The sequence below is a fragment of the Frankliniella occidentalis genome, unplaced genomic scaffold (assembly GCF_000697945.3).
Source record: "Frankliniella occidentalis isolate FOCC.00 unplaced genomic scaffold, Focc_3.1 Scaffold168, whole genome shotgun sequence".
NCBI lineage: Eukaryota > Metazoa > Arthropoda > Insecta > Thysanoptera > Thripidae > Frankliniella > Frankliniella occidentalis.
Window position 1 is genome coordinate 562,510 of NW_026267294.1, and position 19,388 is coordinate 581,897.

At 53.7% G+C, this 19,388-nt stretch overlaps 1 protein-coding gene across 1 annotated transcript in view; it reads left to right on the top strand.

Moving 5' to 3' along the window:
* Positions 1 to 7,666: 7,666 nt before the first annotated feature.
* LOC113208885 (sodium-independent sulfate anion transporter) overlaps positions 7,667 to 19,388 on the top strand; it is a gene marked incomplete at its 3' end in the record, with an annotated part of 28,832 nt that continues 17,110 nt past the window's right edge. The window contains 1 exon segment of the mRNA XM_052271650.1: positions 7,667 to 7,811.

The following is a 19,388-nucleotide window of genomic DNA, read 5'->3' on the forward strand; positions in this document are numbered from 1 at the left end:
CCCCCCTCTTTTCCACCCGGCTCACAGACGCCACCATGCCCGGGGTACGAATTAGGATGAGACGCAGTCTGTGCATCCTAAAGAGGTGCACTCCCAAAAGAGAGGGTCTGCATCAGCTGAAAGGGACTGCTTCACACTAAAATCTTATGAACATTTTTTAAAATTCAGAGCTCACACTGATGAATAAGGTGTTCAACTGGCGTTCACATGCAAGTGCTCAACACTATGTCGCACACTTTTAGGTGTTTGACTAGATATTTGAATACTATAAAGTGTGGAACAGTAAAGTTGAACACTTAGAAGTATTCAACACCGGGGTTGGCCATGAGCCTTTGGACACTTTAAAGTGCTCAAATTTACTTTTGAACACTTCAAAGCAGAGATGAGCGTTTTCCCTGTTTCTGACCGACCGCGCAGACAGTGCGTATAGACTTAAAATCTAAGTGGCGAGTAAAAAACTGCTCTCGTAAATTTCCAACTTAAATTATAATTCGAGTTTACAAAAAAAATTAAATTTACGACGATATTTTTCACAGCGATAGTTAGTGCAATGTGATGTAAAGGTCAGGCGGTAGGCCGCAGACGAAGCAGGTCTGGCCTCTGCTGCTGGACGGAGTTGGCTGCGAAGCGAAGCTAGCAACTCCGTTTGGCGGAAAGGTCTGCTTGTTAATGTCCTCTTAGGTTGCGGCACAATCTAAACTGGTGATTTGCTCCGCTTTTCCTTGATTGGTTATCATTATGGCCGGCCCAGTGCCCTCGCGATGTCACTTTGCCGTGAGGACGCTTGTCGGCCAAGGGCGGCCCGGGCTGGCAGCCGCTCTGTAATTAATTAAGATCAAAGCCTCGTCACTCGCACTGTCTCACCGTGAAAATCAAGAGGGCGGAGCGGGGTGTCCACCCGGCCCGGCCCTATAGTCCCCTTTCTCGGCTTTGAGGGGGGCTTTTCGCATTTTCGATAGGTGCGGGCTGGATCGTAAATGGGCGAGAGCGCGGGAAAAGAGGGGTGGGTGGAAGAGAGCTTAGTTTTTGCCTGAGGTGACAGGCTTTATAACTCTTGATCCGGAAAGGAAAGTCTTCCAGCTCCCAATTCCTCTATAAGGCTTTTAAAGACACCTTGAAAAAATATATTTCAAACACTCTTACGGCGATCTATCCGCAAACATTGGTGGGAAACGGTGCAAGAATTATGAAGAGTAGGGTGGGTGGGGTTGGGGGCTTGTTTAGTTTCTCAGAGGCCAATGAAAGCCCGAGGGGGGTGGAGTAGAGGTAGGTCGCGAGGTCAGGCGGCGCAATATTTTTCCCGCGAGAATAACACGGTAAGCCTTTCCTTGTGCCGGCCAGTCGGTTGGAGGGAAGGCAGTTGGACAGGGGCTTCAGCTGTGCCCCGCCGACTTCGCTACCTTTACCCATCCGCGCAGATGAACGGCAGGCGCAGGAGGACATCCTGAAATTGCAATGAGTCCAGGAGCTTGTTTATTTTGAATGAGTAGCACGGTGACTGCGACGGCAAGCGGCAGCGAGCAGCAAGTTGTTAAGAGTCTCCAGTCGCGACGCAACTGATCCCGTCACGCTCGGAACGGCTTACCTTCCTTTACCTTTTCCGGAGACTCGTCTGGGGACTTACTTCTTGTGGCACAAGCCAGCCTGCAGCTCACTTCGAAAAGTCGGCGCCGGCTCGGTTTCATACTCGCCCAGCTCAAAAAGTCATGGAGGAAAAATGTCTTCTAAACGTCGCGAACAAGACGAGCGCGCGTCCGCGAATATCGAACGCAAATTTTTCGCGCTCCCCGCTTAAGCTTGAGGCCTGGCCGTTATGTTCGTGCGCTTCCCTACCCGATAAACCACTAAACGCTGCCGGGCTCCCATCATGTCGGCCCATAAACCCAAGCCAGCGAGCGTAGGCTTTGTCCCGCCCAGCCCCGGGCTCCCCCTCGCCGCCTGCAGCGCGGCGCGCCTGGCGTCCCGGTGCACAGGCGCGCACAGCGGGCTGCCTACCCTCGGGCCCGCGGGCGCCATCTCGGGCTGTCAGGACTGCCGGGCCGGGCCGGGCCGCAGGCACGGGAATGTGCGTTGGGTATGAAGTGCCGCGCCATGATTGACGGCAGATCCGCTGCTAGCGCCGCTAGCCGGCGCTGGAGATAGCGCACATGACGTGGGTAGGCCTCGCCAGGTACACCTCGCTGGAGCTGGGAGGAAGGACGCTACCGGCCCGGCAGCGCTGCGGCGGCACTCTGTTTGTAGACAAACTGTTGTCGCGTGAAACCAGAGCTACAGCCAGCTAAAGCGGGTTGGGTGCAGGGGAGGGAGCGACAGAACAGGCAGCTGGAGGAGGAGAGAAATGACACAGAGAGACGACACAATAAGTAAGTAACCCGAGCTGATGTGCGAGACGCTCGTCGATCCTGCTTGCCCCGGATGATACCGAGCTCAACTCGGTCCAAGTTTGTGCGTCGAGAGGTCGAGGTCCCCGTTGAGCAGCTCGCCGAGGCCTCTCCTGGGACCCCCTCTAACTTACCAAAGTTGCGGGGTGTGTCCATAAACGACCAACAGGCGCGCCGGCGGGGAGCCCATCCTCTCCCTTATCTAGTTTGGGCCGCTTGTCGCCATTTGTCTCTTATCGCTTTCACTCTGAGAGTGCCACGTCTCGCGACGGTGAAGTGTGTCGGCGGAGCCCGTCCGGCACACGCTGCACTGCAAACATGATTAAACTTGAAATCCAAGAGTGTGCGACACACCTGCTGCGGGGGGAGAGTATTCGCGTACTTTGTACACGACTTCACGTAGTCCGGACTTCTTTACTCGGTAAAAATATGTTTCAGCTGCGAGGAATGGTGTTTACAGTGGACAGAATTACTTTGAATTATTGAAGCGTGTTTGTTGAGATGTGACGGTGTGGGTAAGTAGGGACTCGAAAAGAGGAAGTTTGGGGTCCTGTTGAGTGTTCAGGGGGTCCTGTTGAGTGTTGAGAGGGGGGAAGGAGACGGCTGCCCAAGCCCAGCAGGGGCCATGCAAAAAGACTCGTAGCCTCCGCGTTTTACCCGTATTCGGAGGAATCGTGCACGGACAGCACAATAACCACGCAGACAATGCGTTAACTGTAAAAAATAACAATACAATCTTACTGCAGCAAAGGCTCGATAAAAATGAAAGCTTGGAACCTTTATCCTTTTGTTCTTCAGAGGACCGTGGGCGTGGGGGTGATAATGTACTACAAGGCAAGTGATAGTTTACTTGTAAATGAAGAACACTGGTGTTGGTGTGGGTCGGAATTTGCTCCAGCTTTCTGACACCGGAGTCAACCCGCGTCAGGGGCGGATGTGCGGGTTGGGGGCTGACTGCGACACTTCCGTGTGGTGCTGGTGGACGCGCACCACGACCTGTCTGTCTGAACCAGGCTAAACCAATTCCCCTTGATTAGAAGGGACACCCAACCCTCTCGGGTCGGACTACAGACAACTAGAATTCGCTGTCTCTCTCGGTGCTCGCCTCTCTCCCGACCATGCCCCCGCTTGTTCAGCGAGGTGGGTGCCCCTCACACGAGTGCTTCACACTTTGGGGCAGTTATTACATTTTCTAGTTGCGCTGTGCGCTCGCCATGGCTGCGCTGTACCGAGCTGGTACAGTTTCCAAAGGGTATTATGATCTCTTGCTTGCCGGCGAAGATGAATAATTTCGCAAACCCGGTAGCCTTCGCATGCAAACTTTGTAGCTCTTTTTTTTAAGTAATAATTTTGCTGTTGGCGCACTCGCTTGCTTTTGTGTTTGGGTTCCCCCTCGGATACTCGGACTAGACTTCACCCAAAAGAGCGAGTTCTTGTACTAAGCGCACTGTTCTTGACTGTCTTCAGCACTTAATTAAAGCCAAATTTCGACTTAAACCAAAGATCGTTCGTCCTTGAATCAAGGGCACGCACTTTAATTGAGGGCCAGCCGGTCTTATTTCATGTACAAATTATTCTTGAGACAGTCTAGCCCATTTTGCACTTGATTCAAGCATAAAAAGATTGATGCAAGGAAAAGCTTTTCTGGGTGTATGGACCAGCTGATATTTATACTTTTTTCGCTGTACAGTTTGCATTGCCGTATATCGCCGTATTTTCCCGGGCCATCGGTGCCGAGCCACACCCTGGCCAAACCCCCTGATGGATTGATCCAATTTCCGAAGGGATGGCCCCGCCCGGCTCCGTAATAGAGACACCATTGGCCGTTCCGTATTGGGCGTCACACTACTTCTTTCCAAAATCTACAGCCCTTATGTTGTTTTTTTTGTGTGTTTTTTTTAAAGTGCGTGTGGCGTGATTCCTTCTCATTTTGTTACTACATTCATTTTGCATGAGAACAAAAAAATATTTCAACATATAAACTAGTCTGAAGATAAAAATTCTTACAACTTAAAACGCAACGAGGTAATAAACTCACTTTATTTTAGGTGTATTTGTATAATTTAATTTAGTAGATCGCTTTGGGGAGTTGAGCAGCAGATTATGCGCTGCGTTTGCTTTTCTGAACGGTGAGGGATCCGGATACGCTTGCAGGCTTTCGCGCAACGCACGTGTCGCTGTGGTGCTAATTAGGGGCCCAGTTATCCTGCCGGCTGCTCGGGTTTCGACAAACCTAACGACGGAGTAAAGCGCTGGCGCTTGTTGCGGTACGGGTTCGTTCCCAAATTACGTGATGTTGTTTGTGGTGGTGGTAGTATGGGGGAGGAGGGGAGAGAGGGGGGTGAAAATAGGATCTTGGCCATAACTATTGGAGTCCGAACTCGATCCGAACTATTTCTACCTGGTAACAAATAGCATGGGTTCGAGCGCACGGGTCCCTAAATCCAATGCCTCATCCTTTTGGCTGTCCTTACCCTGGGCCAAGAGTTATGCTGATTTCAATTTGTTTTTGCTGTCTATGATGGACCGTTTGTTTTCAACATTTCACATCGAGAGCAAACCTTCCAGATCCGTTGCAACCCCCTGCCACAATATTTTCCCTTATCGTCACGTAGTATGTGGGAACGACCACCCCCTAAGTACACTGTTCTGGGACTGACGCAGCCCGACGGCCCGCCTCGTGGCCAGCCGGGCGGCCAGGCCAGCCCTTCCCCGCGCCTGCCGACAGGCCGCAACCGCGAAGCAACGAGGCACTCAAATGATGATCGATGCGTCGGTCCCGAGGTCGGTCCTGGTGGCGTGCGCCTGGCGTGCTCCTGGCGTGCGCTACGGCGGCGTGCTTGTGGCTGTGGGTCACGCAGGGATTGCCTGACCTTGCAGCCCTGGCAGCGCCCCCCTGGCGCAGTCTGTAGGGAAGACCCTCACGCTCTCCACTTGCAGCCGCGTCGAAAGCCGCACCAGACCTAGTGCCTGGTGGAATCACGCCTTTTTTCGCTTTTCGTTTTTCTTTTCGCTGGAAGCAGCTGCTTCGCAGGAGGGAGTATGGCTGGAGAGAGCTCTCCGGCTTTCCGACACGTCTTCCGCGTGCTGCTTTCCGGTTGGTCAGTCCCTTCCTCTTTAAAAGCTATTTTAAAAACAAAAAACAGCTACTATATACGATTAAAGCCTATGTGGACAGTTTTGCTGTGTTTGCAATTCCAAAACAAGTCTGTTGCCGACTGTGAATTGCACCGAAGTACAGCGCTGGTTTCAGCCACGTGTTCCGCGTTTATTATTTCTCTCTTTGCGTCAGTCTAAATGTCTGTCGACCGCCGACGCTCCCGTGCAGCAGCACTCTGACGGGCTGTGGTGTGGTGTGGACCCGGGAACATGACTGCCGCAGGCTTGGCTGCGACGAAATCCGGCAAATACGTAGTTGAGGATTTTGTGAATCGTGCCCGAAAATGAGTCCGAAAACACGATGAGTTCATACCCCTAATATTTCAAATGCATTTGGTGCACCCTGGGTTTTCCCTGAAACATGTGTACTGTAATTATTTCTCTCTCGTTTGCTTTCACAGAGGTGAAGATAAAACGTTTTTTTCAACACCTTCTGAAAATTTAAAACAACGAATTTATTTTAAATCCGTCGGTTTTTGTGTTTACGTTTTATTTATCCGAATGGTTTGGAATCTTCCGAGAGGGAAGAATGGCGCGGGAGAATAGGGGAGGCGAGCGGTCGTGAAGGAATGAGAGGAGCAGCGATTCGATCGCAATCTAAAGGGACTCGTGCCGGTCCAACAGGCGGCGCGGACACGCCATCCGAAAACAGGGAATGAAAGAAAACAATTACCAAAATCCGGTTCGGATGGAGAATGGGGCGGCTGCGGGGGCTCTCCTCTCGTTTCCCCGTCGCGGCCGGGGGCCGCCCCGCTCCGCCGCCTCATTCAAAGGGCCTAGTTTTACACGACTTTGGCGCGCGTCGATCGGGAAGTATGAAACGGGAAATGCACGATGGCCAGTCTTTCGCCTCGCTGTGTCGCGTGGTGGGACAGCGGGGACGCTGCTCTCAGAACAACAACAGCAACAACAAACAACAGTTTGCAGTCGCCCCCGGAAATACGATTCTCCCCCTCCCCCCCTTTCCCCTTGCCTCCGCTTCCCGTCGCGGATGATATCCATCATGGTGCGAGAAGCAATTTAGAAGATTATATTTTAGATAATTCAGCAGCAGCAGGCAGGGCGGCGGCCCGATACACACTGCTGCAACTGGCTCCGCTCGCGCCCCTCCGCGCCGTGACGGTGCACGAGCGGGGCCGAGCCGCGGCCGTGTTACTTATTGCATATTTAATTAGGACATGAGGGCAGGGCAAACGCTGCCCGGTTCTTGTAGTTATGGATATCATCCACGAGAGATTCTCGGCTGAGCGACAGCAAAGTTAGCAGAAAGGTGTCTTGAATGAATCGAGAAATGATTTGAGTTTAATGCAACTTCAGAACCAACTTTTACTTTTCTTTAATTCCTTGATATTGTAGATGTTTCAGTTGGACCGATGCGTTGATTACTAATAAACATTTTCCTCGTGTGTTTTCCTTCCAAAAGCTCACGCCCCTTGTGCCGTCCCAGCCCTTCCCAGGCCTTCCCTCCAGCTCTCCGCGGCTTGTTAAGACCGCCCCAGCAAGGCACATGATGGAAACTTCCGTGCGTAATTATATGATCCCACGAAAAGCGGACTTAGCCGAGCTGCTCGTTTTCGACTAAAAATACGAGACGTGAGAGGTGTTGTGGAGCTGGCGCGGGTCTGGCTGGGGGGAGGGGGGGAGGCACGGGGGCCGCTTCTCCTGAGCGGCAGGCAGAGTAATAGAACTGGAGCGTGCCCGGCTCACCGTGGGAAATATATTAACAGGTGAGCGTTTCTGTCTCGGAGGGAAAAAAATGAGAGAAAAATTATCCCGAAAGCCAGCCAGGCCAAGCATTGTAACCCAGACTCGCTCTTTTTTGCAGTGACGAAACTTCAGGAACGCGGCGATAAACGGATAGCAGTCGACTCATTCCCGAAAGTTGTTCTGGATCTTTGACCAACTATAACGGCCATTGTCCTAATTCTGATTTCAAGACTGACACAAAACAGATATTTGCACTATAAAACAACTTAAGCTACACGTCAATAATGGTAAAAATTGTTGTTCCCAAAAGGTACCAGTTAAAACTATAAACTATGAAACTTTGATGTCACTTGCCCAACAATTAATAACAATACAGTTTTACAGTTCAGATTATGTGTCTTTCAGTGTACCGGCCTACTTTGTACCCGTCAGCCATGACGCAGAGGGCGCGACGGATGCCCCACTCGTCGCGGCGGTACGCGCGTCGGCAGAGCGTCTCTTCAACGCGTCTCAGTGGTTCACCTCGCGGCTCGCGGGCAGGCGGGTGTAGGCCGGCCCAGCACAGTGAGTAATGAATTACGCAATGTGCGGAAAATTGGGGTGAAGAGCAGACGTCTGGAAGGGAAGGCCGGGCCACTCTGCGCTGGCGCGGGGCCGGGCCGGGCCCCCCTCACGGTCCCGAGCTGAAAGGTCAACCGTCTGCACCGAGGAATAACGTATCTAGCCTAGCTTGTTTGCTCGTCGGAATGCCAGGCTATTGTATCGAGATGAGATGCCAGCTAGGCCTAAGCCAGCACTGCTGCTGCTCGGAAATTGTGCAAGATTTTCAGATTGCATATTTATTAATTTGAATGTTGTTGTTTTTTTGTGTTTTTTTTTGTGTGTGTTTTTTTTTGGTCCGTCTACTAACCCAAAATATTGCACACATTAGTATGTTAACTATCACGAAATATCTTCATGCGAGGAGTTAAAACGTGCTGGTTGATTTTGAAGCGCCTGCTTTTATCGTCGTGTACCCTGCTGGTGGGTAGATGACTTTGTTCTCTCTCTCCCTCTTAAATATTCTGCTCACCCATGTTTGATTTTGTGCGGACGGGTTATAAATCCGCGCGAGTTTGTCTAAGGAGATACCTGCCTGAATGGTAATACTGATCCCGACGGGGGGACAGGCCGTGCTGCGACGAAACTGAACAAGACAAACACGAACTAGGGAAGGTGCCGGGCCGAGCCGTGGCCAGGGAGGCATGTGAACCGATTATGGTGATATGGCGCCTGCTAATCCCAGTTATTCGACCTGGCCAAGGCTTCCGCCTCTTCCTCCTCTCTGTTCCTCCCCTCTTACACCACTTCTTGTTCGCTCCTCTGTTTTTCCTTATCCAGCTCTCTGCTTCCGCCTGCCTCTCTCGCAGAGTCCAAGGAAGGACACGGCTTTAGAATACAAAATTTTCTTGCTGCGGTCCGGAAGGGCTTAAGCAGCAATTACACGCGACACGTTAGGCCCGACCTGCTTGAGGATAATGTCCCTTATTAATTAAAAATAGAAGAGGGGCAGGGGAGGGAAAAGGAATGGGTCCCCGGGCTGTTGTGGTCTCGGAGATGAGAAATCTCGCCTGCGGCCCATCGTCAAGGGGTGGGTGGGGTGAGGGCAGGGCAGGGTGCCCTCTGGAACGCCCTGCGAGGTTTTACTTACCTAGAGACAAATGTCTGACTTAGAGCAGGGGTTTCGTAATTCAAAGATGTAGGTATTTGCCGAATATTCGGAAACATGCAAACATTATGTCAATGAGTATTTTAAGGAATTGAAAAGTTATAGTAATATCAACTTTCTGAGATTTTTTTCATAGCCAGATTGGCTGGAATAGCTTAGAATGTTGTTCTCTCATCTTGGATCCAAAAATAATTAACTAAACTTTATCTTTAGAAAAAAGAAAATACTAGAAAATCATTTTTAAACTAAAACAAATTGTACTAAAATTATCGAACTGGGGACCTTTTTCAAAACTACCTGAGCTCTGAAACGAACAAAAAATATCCCAGCTTACATTTCCAGTCCATTTATTTTGTCAGCTGTACTACGCTTTTGCGCGTACACACACACCCAAATCAAAATTCGACCGCGGCACCAAGTGGCGAAATGAGTTTTGTCGCAGTAGTTTAGCCATGAAGTGACGGCTCCATTCTCATGACAATCGGATACAAATCACAGTGCGGTTGGCGGCAGTGGGGCGGCCATCAATATTCATGGCGCGGCTTGGCTTTGCCTCGAACGTGATGGGGATCATGTGTACCCGGGGCACCTTGCCGGGCGTGGCCGTGGCGCGGCGCGCCCGCCTGGCGTGCCCGGGCCGGGCGTGCTCGTCTCGTAGTAGCACTTGGCCTTCCTCACCTTGCACCTGCTGCTACATGTTTCATTTTGCGCGCGTTGCGCGCACATGTGTGCTCGGCGCCGGCCCGCACGCACGTGTGTGTGGCGACGTGGGGAGGGAAAAGCTTTTCTGGCATGTGCGGGAAAAGAAAGCAGGGGCCCTGGGGACGGGGGGACATTATTTATTATTAAATTTTAAAGTGGATGTTCTTGCCGTGTACCGATTGTGACGGGTGTCCCGTGCCGGGCCGTGCCGGGGGGAGGGGAGCCGGGGGCCTGCCCGTCGCGCTGGCGGCCGCGTGTCCTAGCCCTTGACAGGCTCCGCCACCTGGGGCCAACACTGCCATGAAAGCTTGCACATCCAATTAAAATCTCGTTGGAGGTAATTTTTCCCGCGCCATAGTGGCGTGCCCTACGCCGCCGCTGGGCGGGTGTGAGAGTGTTGTTTGCAAGTCAGCTCAAAGGAAAATGCCTCTGATAAATCCCTTGACGAACTTTGCCCGAACACGTTAATGTACTTGGGAGTTGGCTGCCATTTTTTGGCCATTAGAGACACGCGACGTAAGACGTTACTCGGCTAGTTTCCTCGTTTGGCTAGTCACGTGCCGCTTCTCTGAGGGACAAGTTTTACTCGGTCTGACACACGAGACAAGATCGGACAACGTCCCCGCTCCCCAATTTCTTCTCTGCGTCGGCTCCGGGTGGCTTCCTGTTCCTTAATACGCATTCCGAAGAGAGGAAATCCTCCGGTAGAATAGTGGATTCCTTTTGATGGAAGTCGGGTCCGCGATAAGTCTCTTGCAGCGCTTTGCCGGCCCGTGGGACTTCCCCCCTCGGTCGCCGCCTGCCCGCCTGCGATAGAATGCAGCTTTCGCCAGCTGCGCCCAACCACGCCCCCCCCCCCCACCTGTTCGCAGATGCGTCAGCTGAGCTTACAATGGTGCCCTGTACAACAATAGGTCGCACAGAGCGACCCGCTTTGCAATCCCATTGTGGACGATGATGACCACAAAGCAACTACTTTAGTTGTGTATGTGTGCGAGAGAGAGAGAGAGAGAGAGAGAGAGAGAGAGAGAGAGAGAGAGAGACGGAGGCAGAGAATGAATAGGAGGGCTGGGTGGGGGCTGCAGGTCTAATGTGATGTCAATGCGGAATCCCCTTCCATTGTACCGGCGGGCCGCCCTGCCGAGCCCACCCCAGGGGGGGTGCATGTGCTCTTTCTCTTCGTGACACGACACGAGTCTACCAGACTGTGTAGGCGCGCGGGGAGCTCGGTAATTCGCTCAATCAAAAGTGCTGGTGGGGGAGCTGTGAGTGTGTGCGTGTGTGGGCTATGCCCCTCTCCTCTCCCCCCCACACACACACACACTCGGCTGGCTCAGGACGCGCGGTGGGCGGAGGAGCAGGATTAGCTCCCATCCCTTGTTAGCTGAGCGCGCCCCGTATGGAGCGGCACGTGAGATGATTTGAGGCGTCACCAGTCAAACACGCCGTCCGAATTTCAATTTCGCTCAAGCTTCATATGGCGAACCGCTTTGGCGAGAAGCGAGCTGCGGGGCATTCCTCTCTCAAAGTTGTTTCACTGGAGGGCTCCGCCAAGATTTTGCGCGACAATCGTGATTCGGCAAGGTTGTGCACCTCATAAATCCCTCTATCGATTTCAAATTGTGTGCATTACCCTGACGTGTGAGTACTAGTGGATCTTGATAGGATTCAAGCCTCCCTTCCCAGTTCGTTTTCAGAGCGTACAAAAGACAGTGCGACAAAGTAGGAACGACTCAACGACGGTACTTTTGAGCCCAGCGCGAGGCCCACATAGCGGCTGCCGAACCTTTCCTTCTTTCTTTCTTGCTTGCTTTCTCTTGCCGGTCGCAATGGCTCAGGCTCAAGCTCCCTTGGCCGCACCCGTCACCCCGTCAATGTAATTACTTTCCGGTGGCTTGGCGTCGTGGTCGAGATTGTGTGTTCTTTCTTATTGTGTGGCGGGGCGGGGCGGGTCCGTCCCCGTGGACCCGCGGGGCCGCCCTCGGCGCACAGGTGAGCCGACGGAGCACGTGGGTCTGACCTCGGCTGCTGTGTGTGCTCGCGCAATCCTGCTCAGAGTGCGGAAAGGGATCGCGGGGCATGGAGGACTGTTCGAGTCCCTCGGTTAAAGAATTATGAGGTGGGCTCGACGAATGAGATCGGAAGCGCACCCTGCCGGTGCGGCTCGATGGCGCTGCGCCCCGTGCCGGCTCTAACTGTGGGACCCGGTGTCACGTCGAAGGGCGCGTCAGACACCCGGTCTCCTATTTAATGAAGTTTTCTCCTCGGAGAAGCGCTTTGCGCTTTCGCAGGCGCTGTCAGTCGCTGTTTATTCTGGTTCCCCTCTCCTTCTCTCCCTTTTAAAGTTTTCGATGGCTCCCTCGTCGCTGTCGGACCGAAAGGGAAGTGGAGGAGAGAGAGAGAGAGAGAAGGGGGGAAGGCCACCCACCGGTGACGTCACTGTGTGGACGCGATCAGAGTGACGCAGACGCAGACACGTTGATGGAGTTGGACCGCCCAGTCCTGTGGCCCCCGGTGGGGGCCGGTGGGGTCGGTGGGGCCCCGGACTCCGGGGGCGGCTCGGTGGGCCCGCCGGGGGTGCCAGGCAACGCTCCGTCATCCAATTATCGGTTTGCGCCGCACAAAGAAAAATAAGCGGTCGGAGGTCAGGTTTCTCTTTTCTTCATATTTGTATTTCCCCTGTTTCCCATCCCATTTTATTTTAATCCACCCCTTTTTCTGTTCGTTTGACTTTTCTTTATTGCAGCAAGCAATGGCTGTGAAAATGCGAGGTATCAAGCGCCATCCGATTCCGATACGTCTTTTGGGGTTGCGTTTTTCGCGTTTCTTTTCTGACGCAGCCTGCTCGAGTCTCTGGTTTCAATTATTCTTGAGTTTGCGCGCCACGGGACTCGAAAGCAGGTTGCCGTCTGCGGCGCCTCTGCCATTAATCGGTCTATCTCAAGTTATTGAAGGACGAGCTCGGACGAGGCACACTGTAGTTTGCGGAAGAGCGAGTGAGGAGAAGGGGCCGGGGCCGGGGGAGAGAAGAGAGAGTGATCGAGAGAGATGGGGGACCAATCTCGATTCTCGTGGGGCGTTGACGGCAGCGGAATGCAGTCCGTCCGTCCGCCATCAGATTCGATGAGCTGACCGTGGCCCGCGGCGTGGGGTCTCGTGGCCGAGGCCTGAATTAGCCCCTCGGGCCACGAGCCGAGGCTGACGCCACCCTATGCCATTAAAACTTTCCTTATTGAATGAGGGGGCGGGAAGAGAGAGTGGGAGAGAGATCGTCTGGCACGTGGATGGGACATCTTAGCGCGCGCGTCAGCAGCCTCCGCGCCTGAGGCCCCTCCGGGCGAGCCTTCGGGCCCCTGGAGGTGGACGCGCAGCCCTCGCTACAGCCGCTCTAGGAGTGGATCCGACGCGGCGGCCCCCTTCCTTGGCGGCGCCTCGCCTCGCGTTTCTTGTGGTGCTGGTGTGTGCTGCAGCTGACCCAAAAGAACTTGCTTGGCCAGCGTCCCCTTGAGCGCCCACGTCGTTTCCTGTACCAGGGCCCGTTTCTTCTTAGCTCAGCCCGGCCCGTGTTGGCGACGCACAAAATCAACTACCCCCCCCCCCTCTTTTTTCCCTCCTCAAGCGACAGGCGTCTGGGTGGGCCATTGTGTAGTCTGGAGGGGAAGGAGAGCGGAGGGATTGATTTGGGGAGGCCTCTGACAGGTGACGGGCCAATCGCGCTACGGAGCGAGCGGGGAGAAGAAAGGGCTTAAAGCACCCCAGCAGTGCACACGGCACGCTGTTTGAATTCCAACAAATGCTTCTTGTCTTAGTAGGAAAAGAAGGAAGAAAGCCTCGGTAGATATGATCAAAGTTCTGTTGACCATTTTTTGCAATTATTAATTTTGCAAGATGTTCACGTGACAAAAGCATGATCTGATTTTCTGAGTCGACTTAATCGACCACACCTTTGATAGGAAAGAGTGAAAGTTTCAATCGGGGCAGCCCATCTTTTAATTCCAATCTTTCTAGAAAGGCTTCAAGAAGATTGTATAGTTTGTAGGACTCCCGCAAAGATTTTAACGAACCTTCTCACTTTTGTTTTACACTTACGAGACCTAATCCTGCGCACTCGTGTTTGTCGGTCGATCACTCGAAATGACTGTGTCGCTTTCTACCGTATATGGTGCGACGTAGAGCAGAAGCGCGGCGCGGTTCTTCCCACTCTATCTCCCTCTCCCTTTTTCTCTCTTTTTTTTCCTCTCTGCGTCTATTCTTTCTCCCTTTCTCCTCGCCGGCCTAGTAGATAACAATAAGGGCCCCGGAGTGTGTCCTGCTAGCCGTGACATCCTGGCGACCATCACGCCGAGCCACGGCCCTGTAACGCTGAAAGGTCCTGCCTGCCTCCCGTAATGACGTCATTGCGTTGACAAGTGGCGGCGGCCCTGCGGTGCGCACGCGCGCGCACGCGCGCTCGTGTGGTGTGAGTGCCTCGTGTACTTTTGGGCCACCGCTGCTGGTGCCGTCGCCGCTACTGCCGCTGCTCCTGCTGCTGATGCTGAAGGAGAACCCTGCTGTTGCCACTACAATGTGCGTTCTGGTTTCTGTGAAACTAGGTTGGAGGGAGGAAAGGAGAGTGATTGCCAGGTGAGGGAAAAAAATGGGCCATTGGAACGAGTGTGTGTAGGGTGTGTGTGCGCGTGTAGGTCGTCAAAACCTTTTGCAAATGATCCTTATCGTCGCTTCGTCTTCAAATGAATTCACGGACGAGAGTGTCATACTACTTGTGAACGCCAACCCATTTAGCACAGTGCTGCCAACGAGAAAGGTCCCCAAAATCCCCCTGAGCTGCAACTTCGAAAAGTGCTCCCGATGTTCCAAAAGAAATAACTGTTACTTTGGTGTAAATCTAAATTCAGTTAATTTAAGGAAATTTCTTTGAATTACCGGAATTTATGTTTAAACCTGTGCACCTGTACTTATGTCAAAATTTCCTTTGGAACAACGGAAGCACTTTTTGACTTGAAAGCTAGGTTACGTTTTTCTTGCACTCCACACAGGTGAAGGTGAGTTCGTGGGAATATTTCATCTCATAATCTGCAGCACTCGGTTCGGCACATTCGGTGCGGAAGCACCCAATGGGAACCAAACCAACCCGTTGTGCGCCGCCCCGCGCAAAGCCCACACCAGTACAGTAATTTGCCCCCGAGTATCGCCCCTAACGTACCTGGCCCATATTTCATAGTGACAGCGGGGAGGAGGACGTGCCTGCTCCTCGTCGCTCGGGGGAGGAAGGGGGGTGGGGGTGTGAGTAATAGTGGGGCTCGGGGCGGGAGCGGAGGGGGTAATGGTGGTGATCATGTGGGGAGGGGGAGGGGATTAGTTCCAGGTGTGATCAGTAGGGTATTGTTGAATGTGCAAAAGGGGGTGGGGGTGGGGGGTAAGGTCTAGAGTAAACGTGCGGAGATCTTGAAGAGGGTTCGCGTTGTCGTACGTTACGGTGCAAAGGTACATTTTTAGCCTTCCAGACTGGCAAACACACTTTTCTCAGCGCGGGCTGGTGTGATTGTTCAGCTTGGCTCGCGCTATGTGGCTGCGTCCGCAAGTTTGTGGTGGATGCCTTTCGGGCGCAGCCAACGAGCGCCCGTCAGATGGCACCTGCGCAGCAGGCTCTCGCCGAGGCTCTCGCGGTGATAGAGTGCGCGCGTCCTGCCTTTTTAGCTTTTGTCTTGAGGCCTTGAGGAGTTGCCGCTCCGGTCGTTTACCTTAATAACTCTCAGTACAGCAGCCCGTGCCTCCGGTGCCTCCGGCCTGAGACCAGAGGAAACAGAGCGGCAGTCGCATCATGCACGATCACGGCAAAATGCACAAAAGTTTCCCGCGCTCCGCATTCCCATTTCGTCTCATGCGCAGGAATGTGTTTTATTGGGCTTGGTGACGACGACGTCGACGATGATGATGTTGATGACCGTGATGATGTTGGCGATTGCTTTTGGAGGACTCATCGCGTCTCGATCGGACGGATTAACAAACACGCCTCTCTGTTTGGCACCACTCTAGTCCACTCTGCTCTGGTTTGCGCGCGATTCGTATGCCAGTGGGGCTGCGCCGGGCTGCGCTGCGCCCCACGCACGAGCGCACGAGCGGGCCTGCACAGTAGCACTGTTGTGCCCGCCCCATCATGTGATACCACTGTGAAGCCCGTGGCTGGCCTTTCCGAATACCACTGTATTGACGTTCTCTATGTACGAAGCCAAACTTGGATATTCGTGATGCCCCTCAAAAATGGCGCACTCTGCAAAACGATGTCGAAACTGGGATGTTAAGGTGATCGAAGGTGGCCTACAGTTTACAGGAAACTACTTCAGAAAAGTAAGCCGATTGTACACTTTTTGGCTTGCAAAGCTTTGAAACCAGTTCTTACGCGAATATGATTGGCACTCATGCAAAGTTAGTTCATATTTCCTCGCATAGATCAGCCCCTCCCCGGAGCTGACGCCGGCTCGGCTGCTCTGCCCCGTACTCCTGCTCTTGACTGCCGATTGACGACAAGTTTCCACGGGTGAGATATGGAATGGTCTCCTGGAATGGGAGTGGCGGGGGCGCGGCGCCATGCCTCCGGGCGCCACCACCGCGGCGTGGGTCAGATGGGCGTGGCGGCGGGGGCGGTGGGGAGCAGCGCCCGGAGGCTGCTTTGCCCCCGACGACTCTTGGCCCCTCCTGAGACGCCCCCGCGAAACGCCCCCGCGACACTTGTCGCCCTCGCACGAGGATTTATGCCGGAGTCGAATTGACCTGCGGTGACAGAAAACAAGCACATCCGTCCGCACAGCGTCCGCCCAAGTGGCCCCCACCGCGCCCGCCTCCGCCAACTCCCTCCGGCAGCGCCACGCCGCGCCCCTCCCTGAATCGCCCCTCGAACGCTACTCAAACAGACACTGCGACGACACGCTCGCTGCGAGGTTTCCTAACCCCTCCTGCCTCGTCTGTCGTCTATCTCCCCCCTCTCTCCATCTCACTCACTCTTGTTTGCCGTGAGGTGATTCGTTACGATACGTTTGCATTGCTGCATACGCCCCCGTCTCTCTCTCTCTCTCTCTCTCTCTCTCTCTCTCTCTCTCTCTCTCTCTCTCTCTCTCTCTCTCTCTCTCGATCGCTCGCTCTCTCGCTCTCTCTCTTTTTTTTTTTCGTTGCGGCGAGCCCGGCGGACGGCTTTATTTCCGCCGCCCTCGATATTCAAAAGGCTCACTGGCGAGCTGAACGCCGAATTACCTCCTCTGTGTGATGAAAAATATCGGAACCCGCTACCGGCTGCTCTCCGCTTTTGTTTCGTAATGTCTATAGCCGTGTATGCAGGCGCGGCCCGCGGCACTGTGTATGCGCCGCGCCATACGGCAGCACCACTGGAAAAACTAATGTTACCGAGGTACTGTTTCTTGACGCGACCACACCAGGTAACGTTTGGTCATGCAACCAGTTTGTGATGGCCCTATCCTTTTGCATGGGGTAGGGTCGCATCAGGAAACGTTACCGGTCTTGGTCACATGATGAAACGTTACCATGGTAACATTAGTTTTTCCAGTGACCGCGTAGCACCGCGCAGCTGTGAGCTTGCGGTAAGGGATCGTCCAGAAAGTACGGCGTCCGTCATTCGCCGTTGCAAACCTGCTAAGTTCTGCCACTGCAAGCTCTCATGGCGCCTGGTGGGTAGGCAAAATCCTGTCTGCAGTGCACGCGTGTAGTGCGGGCTGGCCTACCCCGTGTCTCACAGGCGCTGACCTCCTATGATTTGCCGAATGAGTATAATGGCGTGCTATCCTGCTCTTCCTCTTGTATAGTTTGTTGACTGCCTCGGTCGGGGCGGGTAGCGGAAAGTATGGGGGGGGGGGCGAGGTCCGCTGCATGTACAGCTAACCACACACGAGCTAGGAGAGACTTGGGCCTCGTCACGCGAATAATGGCGAGTCTCCTCGCCCTTCTGCTGCGTCGTGGCAGACAGGTCTCTGTCCTCTCTCTCTCCCCTCCCCTCCCCCTCTCTCCTCTCCCTCTCTCCCCTCCCTCCCTTTTTCTCCTCTCTCCGCAGCGCCACAACCACGGACACGTCCAGCTGGTGTCCATGAAAATTTCACAGCCTCGCCTCCCGCCTGCCTCGCGTGCCCGAGGTGGCACCGTGATGGGGCAGCCCTGGACAGCCCGGACGGGCCGCGCACAGGGGCGAGGCCTCGGGCGAGGCACAGGCACGGAGGGACGGATTTGATTTGGATTTAAGTTAATCTTTTACACACAATCAGAGCCAACACTGAAAACCGTTTTGTGATAAATACATTTACTGAATTTTTGTGATAACTGGTGTTTTGCGATCCCTACGCTAATGGGCACGATAACTCAAAAAAATGTGATAAAAGTATCACATTATTGTGATACTTTTTTCACATTTTGGGGGGTTATCATGCCCTTTAGCGTTGGAATCGCAAAACACCAGTTATCGCATGGTTTTGTGTTAAAAGTATTGCAAAACCAGACTCAGTGAAAATGCTATGTTTTTGTTGGCTACAGGTGAGCGCGTACACTTTACATTATACTACCACACCCTGACGTATAGTGCGGGTGATTGGCATACCCAGGCACTGTAATCCTTATTGATTGCTGGTACGAGCCTCTCGTGGCGGTATTGATGACGACACTTCCTACTGCCCTTGCGCGCCCTCGCCACGGCGTCACCCCACGCCCGCCCGGATCAGCATAGCAGCAGCTCCCTCTCAGCCTTGTTTTGGTGTCGGGGGGATGAACTTGAACTAGATAACCAAACGAGGAGTGAGGAGAGAGAAGGGGGGAGGGGTTAAATTCGAAAGCCGGAGGGACCGAAGAGGAGCGGGGGGTGGGGAGTTACATGTTGAAACTCAACACCGCGGCAGGGCGCAGGGCACTAGGCAGGCAGTTAGGGCGGCGTCGGGCCACGCTCAGCTCCGTTGCCATGACGCGAAAGCGAAAGGCAGGCACGCTACTACTAATAAGCCAAGAGCGGGCGCGGTGCAAGTTCACCATCGCGCCAATTTTTGATTTTCAGTTACTTGTTTAGTTTTCTACCCTTTATCTGTAAAACGATACCGGCGCAAGGCTAAACAAGCCTTCTCACCTACCCTTCCTTCCAGGACGTGGTGTCCGCCGAGGCAGAGGAGCTGGCCTCGTCTTGCACGCGCGCCAAAGACCGTCCTCTGCAAAGACACAAGAAGAGAGCTTGATTGCAATGAGTGAGGAATTGGGGGGGGGGGGCGAGGCGCCACCGGGAAGCGGGGTGCCTTGTCGGCCCTGCCCTCCTTTAAGGGGAGTGATTACACTCAGTCAGTTCGCCGCGCACGCCGCGCACGCCTGGAACCGCCTGGAAGTCGCACCCTCGATCCCTTTGATGTTCGGCGGGCCCCGGGACCTTTTGTGCTGTACAGGTGGCGAAAGTTTGTTCGCCATGTAGTTCCTTTCGGCACAACTATACAGTGCCGGGCCGGGCCGCACGGCGGCGGAGCGGATGGGATGGAAAATGATGGAACACTGTTGCAACTTTGTGTCGTGGCGGGGTTTACGAACACTTTGCCTGTAAATTCTGCGCCATGGAGCATAAGAACAGGACTTTATTATTTTTTGTAGCTGCTGCTGCTTCCTTTCAAAACTCTCATCAATTCTTGCGTTTCGTATTTTAGCGCCTCATACACCACCATCACCACGTCTTCCTGTTGGGCACGTATCGCCTGTACCCCCCC